This window comes from Martes martes (assembly GCF_963455335.1).
Source record: "Martes martes genome assembly, chromosome: 4".
NCBI classification, from domain to species: domain Eukaryota; kingdom Metazoa; phylum Chordata; class Mammalia; order Carnivora; family Mustelidae; genus Martes; species Martes martes.
The window spans coordinates 83,608,577-83,627,609 of record NC_137891.1 but is presented as its reverse complement, the minus strand read 5'-3'; the positions used below and the strand labels follow the sequence as shown (position 1 = coordinate 83,627,609).

The 19,033-nt window shown below is 36.8% G+C and overlaps 1 protein-coding gene across 2 annotated transcripts in view; it reads left to right on the top strand.

Moving 5' to 3' along the window:
* The window catches only part of SPIDR (scaffold protein involved in DNA repair), a 564,249-nt gene that overhangs the window by 293,651 nt on the left and 251,565 nt on the right, over positions 1-19,033 (top strand). The window lies entirely within an intron of this gene.

The window sequence follows — 19,033 nt, the reverse complement described above, 5'->3', positions numbered from 1 at the left end:
TTTCTGTCTAAGTGGTGTCTTATAAATCTGGCTGTTTTTGTTTTTGTCTTTCTTAGAAATTCAGTTTTAGTAAGAGGAATTCTGTGACAATATGATAATGTACAGTAATTTAATATTTCTTTACTAATCACTGTGGGAAGGATGAAAAGCATATATACATGTTTGCTTTTTTCCCTATAGGGTATTATTTTTCCTACAAAAAGAAGAAAATATTACTATTTTTTTAAAGATTTTATATATTTATTTGACAGAGATCACAAGTAGGCAGAGAGGCAGGCAGAGAGAGAGAGAGAGGGAAGCAGGCTTCCTACCGAGCAGAGAGCCGGATGCGGGGCTCGATCCCAGGACCCTGGGATCATGACCTCAGCCGAAGGCAGAGGCTTAACCCACTGAGCCACCCAGGCGCCCCGAAAATATTACTATTTTTGAGGGAACGTTTGAGCAGCCTTGTTTTAAGAGCTAACTCTTGATTTTACTGGCAGATTTTTAGAAGTCTTATTCATCTGTTATATTCTTAGGTTCGAAGTTGACTTATAGGTCTTTAAAGTTAAACATCCCAGGGGCGCCTGGGTGGCTCAGTCTTTAAGCAGCTACCTTCAGCTCAGGTCATGATCCTGGGGTCCTGGGATTGAGCCCTGCATGGGGCTGCCTGCTCAGCGGAAAGCCTGCTTCTCCCTTTCCCACTGCCCTGGCTTGTGTTCCCTCTCTCGCTGTGTCTCTCTCTGTCAAATACATAAAATTAAAAAAAGAAAAAGAAAAAGTTAAACATCCCTCCCACAGGGATCTTTTTTTCACTGTGTCCATAGTGACTGATTCTCAGTCTTTACTTAAACTCTTACCCTAACAGGCTGCAGATGTCATAGGGTAACTTGCATTTTGTTTTGTTTTGTTTTGTTTGTTTTTTAGTACATCTTTTTGAATAGTGTAAGATACATACAGGATCATACACAAATTATAAGTACACATTTCTACAAATAATCACAAAGTGACTAGGTAATTTCTTTTTTTTTTAAAGATTTTATTTATTTATTTGAGAGAGAGAGAGGTATAGCACCGAGCAGGGGCAGGAGGAGAGGGAGGGAGAGAGGCAGACTCCCCACTGGACAAGAGCCTGTCGTGGGTCTTGATCCCAGGACCCTGGGATCATGACCTAAGTGAAAGGCCGCCACTCAACTAACTGAACCATCCAGGTGCCCCAACTATGTAATTTTTATCCGTCCAAGAGATAGAATGTATTGCATACCTGGGACCACCTCAACCCCCTCTCATTTCCTTGTCTCCCTCCCACACAAGGTGACTATCATCCTGACTTATGATATAAAAGACTCCTTGGACTGTTTGAGAATTTCGTATAAATAAAAACATGCAGAAATCATACAATATGCATTCTTTTTCACCTGACTACTTTCACTTAATATTATGCTTGGGAGATTCATCAATATTTTTACATTTAGCAGTTTGTTCATTTTTACTGCTTTGTAGTATACCATTGTGTTAATTTATACAATTAATGCATCTGTTCTTCTGTTTATAGTTAAGTGTCTTTAGTTTGAGGATATTATGAATAATTTTGTAATGAACAACTGGGTCCTGGGATCAAGATCCACAACAAGCTTCCTGATCAGTGAGGAGAGTGCTTCTCCCTCCGCCCCTTCCCCCCTGCTTGTGCTTGTGCTCTCTGTCTCTTAAATAAAATCTTAAAAAAAAAAAAAATACAATGCCATTAATTCTCTCTCTGAAATTTCTCATCATCCTAAAATCATGCTATTGTTTTTCTACCATGTTAAAAAAATCTTTTTATTAACATGTAATGTATTATTTGCGCCAGGAGTGCAGGTCTGTGAATCATCAGACTTACACATTTCACAGCATTCACCATAGCACATACCCTCCCCAATGTCCATAACCCAGCCACTCTGTCCCTCCCGCCCACCCCCCAGCAACCCTCAGTTTGTTTAGTGAGATTGAGTCTCTTATAGTTTGCCTCCCTCCTGATCCTATCTTGTTTCATTTTTTCCCTCCCTACCCCCCATGACCCCCTGCCCTGCCTCTCAAATTCCTCATATCAGAGAGATCATATGATAATGGTCTTTCTCTGATAGACTTATTTCGCTCAGCATAATATCCTCTAGTTCCATCCACGTCATTGCATATGGCAAGATTTCGGGGGTTCTGATGGCTGCATAGTATTCCATTGTGTATATATACCACGTCTTCTTTATCCATTCATCTGTTGATGGACATCTAGGCACTTTCCATAGTTTGGCTATTGTGGACTTTGCTGCTAGAAAGATTCGGGTGCACATGCCCCTTTGGATCACTATATTTGTATCTTTAGGGTAAATGCCCAGTAGTGCGATTGCTGGGTCGTAGGGTAGCTCTATTTTCAACTTTTTGAGGATCCTCCATACTGTTTTCCAGAGTGGCTGCACCAGCTTGCATTCCCAACAACAGTGTAGGAGAGTTCCCCTTTCTCCGCATCCTTGCCAATATCTGTCGTTTCCTGACTTGTTAATTTTAGCCATTCTGACTGGTATAAGGTGGTATCTCATTGTGATATTGATTTGTCTTTTCCTGAGGGCAAGTGATGTGGAGCATTTTTCATGTGTCTGTTGGCCATTTGGATGTCTTTGCCGAAATGTCTATTCATGTCTTCTGCCTATTCTTGATTGATTATTTGTTCTTTGGGTGTTGAGTTTGACAAGTTCTTTATAGATTTTGGATACTAGCCCTTTATCTGATACGTCATTTGCAAATATCTTCTCCCATTATGTCAGTTATCTTTGGTTTTGTTGACTGTTTCCTTTGCTGTGCAAAAGCTTTTAATCTTGATGAAGTCCAAATAGTTCATTAAAAAATGTTTTTTTAATTCATCTTGACTGTACTTCCTCTTTCCACCATGGCTATATTGACCCCATTCTCTACTGAGCCTGTTTGTTCAGGCTTCCATCCCAGCATTCCCCATACCTCACCCCTGGCATTGTCAGTGAGCTCCAGGCTGCTTCTCCTATGGTCACTCGTGTGGCCATCATGTCTCCTTGCAGTGCAGTGCTCACTCCTGCTTTGTTTCCCTGCCTCCCCTGTGCTCCTCGTGCCTTTCTCTTGCTTCTCACTACTAAAGTGCTCTGCTGGGCTCAGTACTGGACCTCTTTTCTATCTTGTCCACCTCACCCCGTTGGTACTTTCATTTCATCTTGTAACTTTAAATGCCTGCGGCACACTGATCCCTCCCAGAACTATCTGCGACCCACCCTCTGCTCCATTACCAGAGCAGCATTCCTTACTGCCTGAGGCATGATTCCACTTGGGTGCTGAAGGCATGGCAGAGTCAAGCTCCTGACCCTCCCTCCGCTACCCCACATATCCTCAACTCCTCTTTTTCTCATAATCTCCCTTCTGCCTTTGGGAACATTCTGGTAGCTCCACTTCCAAATACACACAGAGTCTAGCACTTCTTGCCAACTCTACTGTCAAAACATTTCCAGGTAATCATTGTCTGTCCTTTGGATTGTTGCAATAGTTCATTAAATCAACTCCTTGCTTCTTTCCATGCTCTCCTGTCTCTTTCAAGACAACTAAAGCTACGAATGTGTAAGTTGTCATGCCACTTTTTGGCTCCACATGCCCTAGTGTCTGCTCACCTCATACACAAACCCCTCCTGAGCTCTGCGGCCTTATCTCTCACCCCCTTTCCTTCCCCAGCTCTATCGTGGCCACCCGAGACTCCACTCTGGTCCTCAGATTCCACTCCACTTTCCCCCTGGGGCCTAGATTCTTACCACTGCCTGTGCTGGGGTGCTCTATCCCATGCCTCCCCATGTCTGCATTTTCTTATCTTCTCTGGACATTTACTCAGGTGTTACCTTCTCAAGAATCCTTCCTTTGGTCCCGTATCTAAAATTGGAACTACCTCCTTCCTCATGCTTTATTGTCCTTTCCTACTTTGTTTTTCAAAGTCAGGCAAATTGAAGTATTTTAGCTTAGAATTTTGCTATGGAATGAGTGAGCAATTTCCTCCCTGTCCTGGCAGTTCTCCTCCTGTCTAGGGTCTTGTTCCTGTAATTTCTTGTGTTCTTTCAACTGTTTTATTGAAGTCCTTTCTGGAAGCTTATAGTAAAACTCAGTAGTATTGAAAGTATTTGTTGTTTGCAGTGTCCTATTTTATCTTCTTATATACAACAACAGTTTATGGTTTCATTTATTGTATTTCAACAAAAAATGTAACTTTAAAGTATGCAGAGTTTTTTTACAGTGAGACACTGAAGACTCCAGCTCAGTTATGTTTGGAACTACATTTCGAAACATTGATGTACTCTTAATCCTGGCTTTTGCCCCTATGTTTTGTTCATTTTATTTATATATTTATTTTTAAAATTTTTATTTACTTATTTTAATTCCTGTATAATTAATGTACAGTGTTATATTAGTTTCAGGTATATAATATAGTGATTAAACAATTATGTACATTACTCAGTGCTCACTACAATAAGAGTACTCTTAATCCTCTTCACTTATTTCAACCATTACTGAACCAACCTCCCCTCTGGTAACCACCAGTTTGTTCTCTACATTTAAGAGTCCGGTTTTTTGTCTTTTTACTTTATTTGTTTCTTTTCTTAAATCCCGTATATAATTTCATTATTTTTTACAGCTGGATAATATACATAGATATTTTATACACACACACACCAGTCTCACGTTTAGTTCTGTAATCCATTTTGAGTTTATTTTTATGTATGGTGTGAGAAAGTGGTCCAGTTTCATTCTTTTGCATGTTGCTGTTCAGTTTTCCCAACACCATTTATTGAAGAGACTGCATATTCTTATTTTCTTTGTCGTAGATTAATTGACCATATAATCATGGGTTTATTTCCAGGCTCTTTACTCTGTTTCATTGATCTATGTTTCTACTTTTGTGCCAGTACCATACTTTTTTGATCTACTATCATTTTGAAGTATATCTTGATATACTTGATATATTTTTTTTTAAGATTTTATTTATTTATTTGACAGACAGAGATCACAAGTAGGCAGAGAGGCAGGCAGAGAGAGAGGAGGGAAAGCAGGCTCCCTGCTGAGCAGAGAGTTGCTATCTTGATATACTTGATACAAGTATATACTTGATACAAGTATATCTTGATATACTTGATATCTTGATATCCCAGTATATCTGGGATTGTGATATCTCTAGTTTTGGGTTTTTTCAAGATTGCTTTGGCTATTCAAGGTCTTTTGTGGTTCCATATAAATTTTATTCTATTTCTGTGAAAAATGCTGTTGATATTTTGATAGGGTTTGCATTAAATCTGTGGATTGCTTTGGGTAGTATTGACATTTTAGTATTATTTGTTCTCCCAGTCCATGAGCATGGAATGTTTTTCTGTTTCTTTGCGTCGTGTTCAGTTTCTTTCATCAGTGTTATATAGTTTTCAGAATACAAGTCTTTCACCTCTTTGGTGACATTTATTCCAAGCTACTTTATTCTTTTTGGTGCAATTGTACATCAGATTGTTTCATTAACTACTTTTTCTGCAACTTTATTATTAATGTATAAAAATGCAACAGATTTCTGTATATTGATTTTGTGTCTTGCAAACTTACTGAGTTTATCAGTTCTAGTAGTTTTTTGATGGAATCTTTAGGGTTTTCCAAATGTAGTAACATGCCATCGGCAAATAGTGAATATTTTACTTCTTCCTTACCAATTTGGATGCCTTTTATTTCTTTTTATTGTCTGATTACCATGGCTAGGACTATGTTGAATAAAAGTGGTGAGAGGACATCTTTCTCTCGTTCTTAATCTTAGGGGAAAAGCTTTCAGTTTTTCACCATTAAGTAGGATGTTAATTTTTGTTTTTTCATAGTTGGACTTTATTATGTTGAGATATGTTTCCTCTAACCCTACTTTGTTGAGGGTTTTTATCATGAATGGATGTTGTACTTTATCAAATGCTTTTTCTTCATCTACTGAAATGATCATTTTTTTTATCCTTTCTCTTGTTGATACAGTATACCACATTGATTTATCTTTTCCTTAAATAAGTGGATAAAGTTAAACTCAGAATTGTTATGTAGGTCTCTGTAGCAGGATAATGCCTCTAAATCTCCGTACTTCTAGCATAGATTTTCCCCTTCCATGTAAAAAATATTTAATTGGTTTTTCTAGTAGGTATTTAAAACATATGATACAGACTACAAAAGGTATCGAAGGATATACAGTGAACCATGAGTCTTCTTCCAGTATTTGCTCTCCCCAGCCACTCAATTCTCACCCAGCCATTCATACTAGTTTCTTACATACCATTCAGAGATGATGTGTGTGTCACACACTCACAACTATATATAGAGAGAGATGCGTATATAATATAAACTTACTTATGTATTTCCTGCCGTTATTCTTTTTTACAAAAATGTGTCCAACGATATTTCTGTGTCATGCTTTTTCATTTTAAAAATGCATCTTGGAGATCATTCAGTAACAACACGCTAGTATATTAATAGTTGCTACATTCTTTTTGCACTGACTTCTTCTAATTTAAAGATACCATTATTATTCAATCAGACCCTTTGAATGGACATGTAGGTTGCTCCTCCTCTTTGGTTACTACAAACAGGACTACATCATTTTCTACATGTGTTTCTTAAGTATTCTTGCTGGATGAGAGGATATATACCCCTTTGATGTTAGCAGACATTATCAAACCATTTTACATTTCTACTAGCAGTATACATAAAGTGCCTGTTTTCCTTTTACTAACCTACTGTATTGATCTTCACCAATTTAAAAACTGGAAAATGAAGTTTATAATTTTAATTTGCGGGGCGCCTGGGTGGCTCAGTGGGTTAAGCCTCTGCCTTCGGCTCAGGTCATGATCCCAGGGTTCTGGGATCTAGCCCCGCATTGGGCTCTCTGCTCAGCAGGGAGCCTGCTTCCTCCTCTCTCTGCCTGCCTCTCCGCCTACTTGTGATCTCTCTCTCTGTCAAATAAATAAATAAAATCTTTAAAAAAAAAATAATAATTTTAATTTGCATTTCTTTTTCTGTAATATGGGTTTAGGCTTCATTCCCTGTATTTAAGAACCATGTATATTTTATTTGCTGTGAAATGCCTGTTGATGACTTTTGACCTGTGTTCTCTTGGATTATTGATCTTTATCTTAGTATCAACTAAGATCTATTACTATCTTGGTATTACATAATACCAAGATCTTTATCTTAGTATTGATCTTTATCTTGTAGAAATGATAAGAATAGCTCCTTGTCAATCATTTACATTTCAATGACGTTTCTCCTGGTTTGTCATTAGTCTTTTAACTGTTTTAGGGAGCAGGGGTTTTTTTGTTTGTTTTTGAAAAGCAGTGTAGTCTATTTTTCCATGACCAAATTACCTATCTTTTTTTTTTTCTTTAAGATTTTATTTATTTATTTGACAGAGAGACAGCGAGAGAGAGAATATAAGCAGGGGGAGTGGGAAAGGGAGAAGCAGGCTTCCCGCTGAGCAGGGAGCCTGATGCAGGGCTCAATCCCAATACCCTGGGATCATGACCTGAGCTGAAGGCAGACTGAGCCACCCAGATATCCCTGAATTACCTATCTTCTGTAGTTTCTGCCTTTTATATCAGAGGTAGTAAAGAAGTTAAGATCTTTCTTGCTATGAGATTTTGTTTTATTCTAATACTTTTATGGATTAATTACTTTAAAATGTTTACATTTATTTATTTATTCGTTTATTTAAATTCATGTTAGTTAACATATAGTGTATTATTAATTTCAGGGTAAAATTTAATGATTCATCAGTTGCATATAACACCCAGTGCTCATCACATCAAGTGCCATGCTTAATGCCCATCACCCAATTATCTGTTCTCCCCACCTACCTCCCCTCCAGCAACCCTCAGTTAAGAATCTCTTAAAGGGGCACCTTCGTGGCTCGGATGGTTAAGCATCTGCCTTTGGCTCAGGTCATGATCCCAGGGTCCTGGGATTGAGCTCCACATAGGGCTCCTCGCTCAGCAGGGAGCCTGCTTCTTCCTCTCCCTCTCCCTCTCCCTGTCCCCCTGCTTATGCGCTCTCTCTTTGTATCTGTCTCAAATGAATAAATAAAATCTTAAAAAAAAAAAGAGTCTCTTACAGTTTGTCTCCCTCTCTGTTTTTATCGTATTTTATTTTTCCTTCCCTTCCCCTATGTTCATCAGTTTTGTTTCTTAAATTCCACATATAAGTGAAATCATATGGTATTTGTCTTTCTTTGACTGACTTATTTCACTTCGCATAATACCCTCTAGTTTCATCCAGGTCATTGCAAATGGTAAGATTTCATTCTTTTTGATAGCTGAGTAACATTTCAGTGTGTGTTTGTGTGTGTGTGTGTGTACATATAGTGTGGGGGTGTGTATATATATATATATGTGTGTATATATATATACACACACACACATAAATATAAATATAGATATATATATATGTCAGTGGACATCTGGAATCTTTCCGTATTTTGGCTGTTGTGTCATTGCTGCTGTTAACAGTGGATGCATGTGCCTCTTTGAATCACTATTATTGTATCCTTTAGATAAATACTTAGACAAAACAGGAAAGAATATCCAATAGAAAGACAGTCTCTTCAACAAATTGTGTTGGGAAAAAAATTTTTACATTTAAATCTTTGACTCCTGGAGTTTATATTTATGTAATAAAGTAGGAAATGCATCTCTCCCCCACCCACAAACGATTACTTAGGAGTCCTAACACCATTTTTTGGCATCATGTTAAGTTTATGAATTCATAGAATAGGACTAAAAAGCAGTCTCTGAGTCAGGTTCTGGTAGGATACTCCTCCCTTCCCTATGGTGATGGAGTTAATCACAGCATGTGTCAAAACACCAGGATTTCAGTTGGTTACCTGGAATCTGTCTTTCTTCAGAAATCTGTCCTCATTAAAGTATCTTCTCCTTTCTCACCCTAGTTTTGCTCCTTTGTGTAATTTAGGTCTTGCTATCAGTAGAGTCTAAGTTCATCTATGGTGGCAAGTGCAATTTGGTATTCTTTGTTTTTAATCTACTCCCTCAACTTCTAATATTTTTGTGCACACCTGTACATTTTAAAACACATTCTGGGGCACTTGAGAGGCTCAGTTGGTTAAGCATCTGACTCTTGATTTCAGCTCAAGTCATGATCTCAGAACCTGCTTAAGATTTTCTCCCTTTCCCTCTGCCCCTTACCCCCACCTTAAAAAAAATTTATTAAGTGATGCATTTTTGAAGTAAAAAAATTTAGTGTCTAAGTGTGAATATTCTTTAGGAAAGATGCTTTAGAGGTATTGAATGTGGGATACTTTCTTGAGCTCAAGAGAAGTAAAATTAGATCAAGATTATCTGCAGAAATTCGTATTTACAAAAAAATTGCAAATCCTGCTGGCCCCTTAGACCTTATAAGTGGATGAGTTATTATCATTTGACTTTGGGATATTTTTAGATCTGCATCTTACTGAGGCAGCTGCCTTGGTAGTTGAATCTGTCATTCTTTTTTTTTTTTTTTTTAAGATTTTATTTATTTGAGAGACTGAGAGAGTAAGTGGGGTCTGAGTCAGATAGAGGGGGAGAAGCAGACTCCCCACTGAGCGGGGAGCCCGCTGCCACTGAGGGGCTCCATCCCAGGACTTTGAGATAGTGACCTGAGCCAAAGACAGACACTCAACTGACTGAGCTACCCAGGCACCCTGCTTCTGTCATTCTTTTAGGGGAAATTTTCTGTGTGGAATTATATGGGATTTCATGTGTGGTTCTGTATGCAGAGATTGTTAATTCCAAACTTGATTTGGTATTTTTTCTTTCTTACGTCTCTCTTAGGGTTTTCACCTTGAGACTTTTTGCTCTATAAATGGAATACACGTTATAAAATACGAGTCAAATGAAATCCTCTATTTGCCCATTTTAATATGTGAGATCTTACTGTTTTTATGTGTTATGCCATCCAATAGAAAATGAATTTTACTCTCTAGGAAGACAGCTTAGAATGCTTGTGTTTTCCAAGCCAAATGGTACCAGATATTAATGCTAAGAATTTTAGTAAATCCACAAAAGGGAAAATATCTGAAATAGATGTAAATTTCTCTGGAGTCATTGGGACCTTTTTCAAAATGACCATCTCAAAAGAAGGAAATGAATGTGTAAATACATTTTAATAAATACAAACACATGAAAATTCATTTGTAGAACATAAAATATATAAATCACAAGATACTTTGGCAAAAATTTTAAAATACCAATCATTCTCAAATGTTGGTAGGAGGTGTAGTTTTTATCTTTGGCAATATGTCACAAATGTTAATGCGAATACACTTTGATAGAGAACTTCTGCTACTGGGACTTTATCCTGTAAACATATTCAAATATGTACAAAAGATAGTGTTATAAATGTTTTGCTTAAAACCTTAAAATCTAAAACCATCCTAAATAGCCATTAATATGGAGTGGAATTAAGTAAGTTTCTGCACATCTCTGGAATGGGTGGTAATTTAACATAGTCATAGAAATGTTTATTTCCTTTCCTAGAAAAATATCTATATCACAGTGTTATTTTGCAGAGAGCAGGTCATCAGACAGCACTCAGGGTCACTGATGATAGCAGGTCATCAGACAGCAGTCAGGGTCATTTGGGTTAAGTGGAACATTACCACTTCTCCTTGCTTGGCCACCTTCTTATAACCCAGCAGACAAATTTAACACATTATTGTTATTAGTTTCTAGGGCTCCCCAAAAATACCACAGACTGGGTGGTTTAAACAACAGAAGTTTATTTTCTCACAGTTTTGGAGGTTGGAAATCCAATATCAGGGTACCAGTGGTTGGTTTCCACTTAGACTTCTCTCTCTGGTTTGAAGATAGCAACACTCTTGCTCTGTCCTCAAGTAGTTTTTCTTCTGTGTAGGCCCATGCCCCTTGTGTACCCGAGTGTCCTCTTATTATATGGACACTAGTTATAGTGGAGCCCTTCCTAAGGGGTCTCATTTTAACTTGATTACCTTTTTAAAGGCCCTGTCTCCATATAGTCACATTCTGAGGCAGTAGAGGTTAGGCCTTCAACATACGAATTTGGAAGAGACACAATTCAGTTCATAACACTATCATAAAAATTAGTACTTTTCTGCTAGATATTTTCAAGTTTGTGAATTTGGTCATTCACCTGATTTCTCTGTTCCCATGTTTTTCAGAGAACTTGACAACTTTCTAAATAGCTTCTTGAATTGTATTAAGTCTTATATTATGTCTTATTATATATACATATAGATTTTTCTCAAAAAGATACTTTTTTAATTTAAAGAAAGCATAATAGTATTTTTTAGGTACTTTAGGAAGAGAGATGGATGGGAAGTGTTTTGAAAGATGAGTTTATCAGTATCCTGGTATAGGTGATTTAGGCTATCTGTCTTAATAATTTGGAAGTTTCTGTATTTTAATTAAGAATTTACTTTTTGTTATCCAGATGTTAACTGAAGTTAGTCTAGATGTCACTTAAAAACAGCTCATAGTTAGGGGTGCCTGGGTGACTCAGTCAGTTAAACATCCAGCTCTTGATTTCACCTCAGATCGTGATCTCGGGGTCATGGGCTCAAGCCCTTTATAAGGCTCTGCCCTAGGTGCTACACCTGCTTAGGATACTCTCTCCCTCTGCCTTTGTCCCTCCCTGCTTGCACACTCTTTCTCTTTCTCTCTCAAAAAAAAACCAAAAAAACAAAAAAACCAGAAAACAGGAAACAAAAAAAACCCCTCATAGTTAAAAGAAAAGCCAAAATAATAAAAATGACTAGTCTTTTTTTTTTTTTTAATGGAAACTTGACAAGTTTCCACCTTAAATATTTTTTTTACTTTGTAGGCTGTCTGCTCTTTTCCTGCTAAAAGTCTTTTGTGTTCATTCAAACTGGATTTCAACATGGAAACACTTTTAAAAACAATCAGTAGACTTCAGACACTTCCATTTGTCCTTTAGTAATAAATGTGGGTTTTGTTGTAAAATGGCTACTTATCCAAAGGAGTTTAGAGCCCTCTTTACATATTACCTAATAAATTCTGATTGAATTCCTTTAAGATGTAGTGTTATTTTGTCCCAGTAAATCTGGGAATGAGTGTAGAAGTAAAATGCCTTGCCTAGGATTAATCGTATTATGAAATAGTCATAGAATTATATAATACTAAGCAACTTATATAAAAAGGTCTTGAGCGTATAAAATTTCAAACATAAAAATATAACAGTGTGATGAATCTCATGTCCCCATCATATAGTTTTAACATTTATCAATTGATGAATAAACAGAGTTTCCTGCTAAAGGAAACTGAAAGCTTTAAATATGATTCCAAAGAAACATTTTAGCAACTTTTTATGTGAAGAAAGAACTTTTCTGTGATGCTAATTGTAGAAAGAAGGAGGTAGAACTCATCTGGCTAATTGAATATGACCCAATACCAAATCTAAAGCCAGGATGAGCACCAGAAAAAGACAAGTATGTGATAGTGTATCAGGGGACAGCCAGGACACCTCCTACCTTACCCACTCGTTCACTCCTTCATTCTACTGTATGGTAGATAATTTTCCCCCTTACAATATGCATCCTAATCTGGGGAAGGAGTGAAATCTGACTTTCCCCATTACCATGGATATCTGTCTGTATCATCATCTTTTAAATGGCAACTTAGTATTTCACTATGCAGATATATCATAATTAAAGCAGTCTCTTATGTTGAGTTTTTAAGGTTGCTTCCCATTTTGAGCTGTTTGAAACAGTACTGAGTGAAAGTGCTTATACTCCCATCTAATGATACTAGGCTATTTCTAAAAGTAAAAATTCTTGCTTAGAGGGTCATTGGCTGGCTCAGTTGGTAGAGCACGTGACTTGATCTTAGGCTCATGAGTTCAAGTCCCATGTTGGGCATGGAGTCTACTCAAAAAAAAGATAAGAATTCTTGCTTAGAGAATATGATGGGGTTTGAGCTTTTCAATATATTGTTACCATAGTAACCTGTCAAAGTTATAAATGTTCCCACTGCCACCAGTTTCTCAGCAGTCACATCAATACACATTCAACTTTTTTTTTTTTTAAAGATTTTTGTTTATTTATTTGAGAGAGAGAGAGACAGTATGAATGGAGGAGAGGCGCAGAGCAAGAGGGCGAAGCAGGGTCCCCACTGGGGTGGGAGCCTGAGGTGGGGCTCAATCCAAGGACCCTGGGATCATGACCTGAGCCGAAGGCAGACTTAACTGACTGGGCCACCCAGGCACCCCTACACTCAACATTTTTAATCACTACACATTATGATATTATTTCTTTATTCTTTTCTGTATCATCAGTGTGTAATATATATCCATTTTTTTCAAACATAAATAGCTCTTTAATAGGCATACACATGTATATAATTTAGTACATATTTCAGATTGTTTTTCAGAGTAGATTTTAGGAACTGTTTTAGTCAGTTAACGGTATGCATTTTGTTATTGTTACTGCTCTAATACCTTAATACAGTTATCTATAAACCTCATAGTAGAGTACCTGCTACTGGTCAAAATGAATACTTTTTCCTATATTTATTTACTAATGACAGATTCTCTTTAGAGAATTGGTTGTCTCAACTTGTATCCATATTTGTTGGGGTCCTACAGACTTTCTTGTCTATTTGTATGCCAGTTTATGTAATAAAACATTTCTATTTATAGTTATATCACTTATGAGAATAATTTTTATTGTTTCCTTCCTAATACTTAAGCTTCCTTACCTGTCTCTGTCATATTACATTAGCTAAAACTTTCATTTTTGGCTAAGATCAAGTGTACATTAGCTGAAACTTTTAAGTCAGTCTTTTTTCCTACTGTATTTCCAATGACTGTAATAATGCTAGACATAGTAGATATTCAATAACTATATGATCAGTGTTGAGTATTAAATAATCATCAAGACATTGTTGTCTTCTTATGCTCCCTATTTGAGTAACAGGATATATCAATATATCATTGATTTGTACATTCATTAAGAAGCATTTATTGAATGTTTACATATACTGTAATAGGCCTTGTGCTAGATAATGGGGATACAGTATTCAAAATGACAAATCAGGGCACCTGGGTGGCTCAGTCAGTTAAGTGTCTGCCTTTGGCTTAGGTCAGGATCCCAGGGTCCTGAGATAGAGTCCTGCATGAGCTCCCTGCTCAGTGAGGAGTCTGCTTCTCCCTATGCCCCTAACCCCACTCATGGGCTTCCTTTTTCTCAAAAATAAATAAAAAACATAAACAAAAGAAACCAAAATGACAAATCATCTTTGTCCTTAAGGAACTCACAGTGTGACGGAAGAGTAAGGGTAATATAAACAAGTTGTAAAGGACTTTAGAATGTATACAAGTAGAGCTAGAATGTATACAAATAGTGTTAGATAGATGAAATGGAAATTCTGAAGCAGGGGTGGCAGCAAAAGAGGCTGGAGAACCTGTGTACAATGTTATAAAGAGCTGGTATTGAATCCTCTCTGCTGTCCAGGAAAAAAGAGATGTCTGGTTTACACTTTGAAGTTTGTGGAGACTGCCTGTAGGAGGCTAGAATAAAGGCATCTTGGAGGCTTTGGAAGTAGCTCAAGTGTAAGGAAGTTGATGACTTGGTTAGGATGGTAAACAGCAGATTTGGGATATATTTTGGAGTCAGAGGCAACATGATTTGCTGATAGGTTTGATGTGCTATGTGAATGAAAGTCAAGAAATAAGGAAGACTCCTAAGTTTTTGGTTTGAGGAAACAAGTGACTTATGAGACCATGCAGCAAAATGGGGAGACTTGGGTTAATTTGGGGGGCACAATCAATAGTACCTTCTTGACACCAGCAATAGCCAGAGCCCTGAGTAAACATAAAAGAGATTGTGATGCCAAAAGAGAAACTCTTGTCAGCTGATTTGGGTTTTCAGTGTAACCCATGTTTGGTAAGTCCCAGAGGACCAAGGTAGAACCCATGGGCTTATTCACAGCTGCTTTTGTTCCTCCTTTATATTTGCCACCTGGGATTCTTTGAAGTGAAGATGTTGCTGACACTTATTGCTAGGAGTAAAGCAGGGTTAAAGATGGAAGGCTTGTTTCCTGGGTGATACTGACTTTCTGTTGTGACAGCCAAAAGGGCAATTTTTTCCCACCAAAATTACAGGATGTCTTGAGAGGAAGTAAATAGAAAACTAATGCAGTGATAAAAGGAAAAAATGAATACCATGATAGTAATCTAGAAAATCTAAAAAACTAGATGGGAGGAGAGAACAAAATCAATCCTTTATGCTTCCATGAGAAAAGAAGAAAAGCAGACATCAGCTACAGAACACTTCCCCATGGATCTTCATAGGATTACAACCAAAAGGTTCTGTACTCAAATAACTTTGGGAAAGGCTACTTAACTATGGACTGGTTAATATACTGTCAGACTGCTTAGAGTCTAATATGCAGATGTGCGTTATGTTTTATAATAGAGGAAAGCCAAAACAGAGGAGAACATATAAGCAAACCATGAGCAACAAACGACCACAGTTTTCCTAATCTAAGAAAATGGATCAAGAGAAGAAGGCTGGGGCACCTGGGTGGCTCAGTGGGTTAAAGCCTCTGCCTTTTGCTCGGGTCATTATCCCAGGGTCCTTGGATCAAGCCCCACTTCAGGCTCTCTGATCGGCAGGGAGCCCGCTTCCCCCTTCTCTCTGCCTGCCTCTCTGCCTACTTATGATCTCTCTCTCTGACAAAAAAATAAATTAAAAAAATCTTTAGAAAAAAAAGAGAGAGAAGAAGGAAGGGTGGTGATGTCTCAAAAAATGGTGGAGTAGGAAACACTTCCATCTAAACAACTAGTGCACTGGTAGGAACTGAATGAAGTTGAACATTTGTAGCTCCAGGGGAGACTTTGAAAAAGAGTAAATTTGGAGGAATTTCAGCCTTTCAAGTGGTAGTAGCTACCATCCCACATCCTCAGCCTTACAATCCTGGTGCAGAATGGTGGAGCCAGGGTGGGCAATATATCAGGGTTCTGTACTGATTGCTGAAAGCTGCTTTTGATCACGGAGGAACTGGCACAGAGGACAGTGGACATTTTTTTAACCCCCACATGCTGAAGTGGTTTCCAAGAGACTTAAAGAGACAATATTTGCCTACTTCCCCTTTTCGGAGCCAAAAATTTAAGGAAATCTGTATCAGATCACTAGGTGACCACTAGAGATAATGAAACAGAAATAACAGACACCACATATGACAAGGAACACACACCTTGGAAAAATAGTACTGAAAAGTCAAACAGATGACTCCAGCCCTCAACAAGTAATTTTCAACTATCCCTGAAGAATGGGACAATTAAATTTCCAGAGTTACCACAAAATAATACTCAAATATCCACTTCTCAACAAAAATTACAAAATGCACAAAGAAACAAGAAACAGGAAAGAATATCCCATTAACGGGAAAAAATGGCAGAAACCATCACTGAGGAAGCCCTGACATTTGAATTATTAGTCAAAGATGTCAAATCAACTGTCTTAAATATGTACAATGAATTAAAGGAAACCGTAGATAGAAAACTAAAGGAAATAAGGAAAATAATATATAAACAAAATGAAAATTTCAAAAGAGATACAGAAAGAACTTTTATTAGAAAAGCAAAATTCTGGAGCTGAAAAATACAATAATTTAAATTTTAAAACTCACTAGAGGGTTTTGAACTCTCTAGTTCAAACAGCATATTTGAACAAGTGAAACTTAAGATCAGTGAACTTGAAGATAGGACAATTGAACTTCTATAGTCTGAGGAGTAAAAAGAAATAAGAATAAAGAGAAATGAATAGCACCCAAGGGACCTGAAGGATACCATCAAATATAGAACAAATGTATTACAGGAGTACCAGAAGGAAAAGAGAAAAAGGAAAAATGAGAAAAAATATTTGAAGGAATAATGGCCAAAAACCTTTCAAATATGAGGAAAGGCATAAATATACATATCTAAGAAACTAAACAATCTCCAAGAACGATAAACTGAGAGAGGTCCAATACCAAAACATATTACAGTGAAATTGTTAAAATCCAAGGAAGAGAGACAAGACAAAATGAACTTGTCATGCACAAGGGATTCTCAAAAATATTTAGATAATTTCTCATAAAAAAAATATGGGGTCAGAAAGCAGTTGGATGACATATTTAAAATCCTGGAAGAGGACACCGGGATGGCTAAGTCAGTTAATCATCTGCCTTTGGCTCAGGTCTATGATCACAGGGTCCTGGGATCAAGCCTTACGTCGGGCTCCTTGCTCAGCAGAAAGCCTGCTTCTCCCTCTCCCTCTGCTGCTCCCCCTGCTCCTGCATGCGCTTGCTCTCTCTCTCTCTCTCTCTCTCTCTAATAAATAAATAAATAAACTCTTACCAAAAAATCCTGGGAGGAAAAAAAAAAAAAAAACCCAACCAAAAATTATATGTCTTGCAAAATGATCTTTCAAGAATGGAAGAGAAATTAAGATGTTTACAAATAAATAGAAGCCAAGGGTGTTCATTACTAGTAGACCTGTCATTACTAGTAGATAGTCCTTCAGGTGAAATGTTTGGCAACTTGAACCTAAATAGAAAAAGACTGGTAAAGGTAACTACAGAAGTAAATATAAAAACCAGTATTAGTGTACTGTCGGTATTGTTTGTAATATTTGCTATATCATTTAACATGAAAGTGCATGCTGCAGTAATCATAAATATACATTAATGGGAATACAGTGTATAAAGATATAATCTATGACAATACACTATAAGGGAGGGACAGAAGGAGATGTATGGCAGGTACAAAGTATTTGTGTACTATCGAAACTTAATTGGTCTTTTCCAAAGTAGATTATTTTAAGTTTAAGATGTTAGTTGTAACTTGCAGGGTAAATGTTAAGAGAATAACTAAAAAATATAGACAAAAGAAAAGAAGAAATTAAAATGTATACCCCCCAAAATCAATGGAATATTAAATACACAATTATTAACATTAATATGTAATTGTTAATATTTTACTATAAAAATATTGAAACTGAAAAACAAAAATAACAAGGCATACAGAAAAAAATAAAGTGCTAACAGTAATTAAAAAATAGATAAATGACAGAAATAAATCCTTTCTTATCAGTAATCACATTAAATGTGAATAGATGGAACAAAACTATTAAAAAGGAGATTGGGGAATGGGGTAACAGGGTGATGGGTATTAAGGAGAGCATGTGTTGTGATGAGCACTGGGTGTTATACGCAACTAATGAATCATTGAACACTACATTAAAAAGTATTGATGTGCTCTACAATGGCTAACTGAACATAATTTTAAAAAAGAGAGATTGGCAAGTTGGATTTCAAAAAGAAAAAAAAAATGTTCATCTATATGCTGTCTCTAAGGTATTTAATTTAAATATAAGGTCAGAAAGTGATTGAAAGAAAAAGAATAAAAAAGTATAATTGCATACAGATAATAACTAAAGAGAACCAGTGTGGATATATTATTATTAGGCAAAATAGACTTTAAATTTTTAAAAGGTTCGAAAAAAACAGATATTATATATTGATAAAAGGTTCAATACAATAAGATATAACAATTCTAAGCAATTCTACGTACCTGGGGCTTCTAGGTGACTCAGTCAGTTAAGCAACTGACTCTTGATTTCAGTGGAAGTCATGATCTCAGGGTTCTGAGATTGAACCCTGAGTCAGGCTCCATGCTCAGTGGAGAGTCTGCTTGAGATTCTCTCTTCCTCTCCCTCTGCTCCTTCCTACCCACCTCAAATAAATAAACATACACATAACTAACAATGTAGCCCCAAAAATATATGAAGCAAAAATTGAAAAATGAAGGGAGAAACAGACCTTCAGTACTTCAATATCCCACTTTCAATAATGGACAGAACAGAAGACTGGAACTACACAATAAACCAGTTAGACCTAATAAACATATAGAGAACACCACACCAAAACCACAGAATGTACATTCTTCATTTCTTAAAAAAGATTTTATTTATTTATTTGACAGA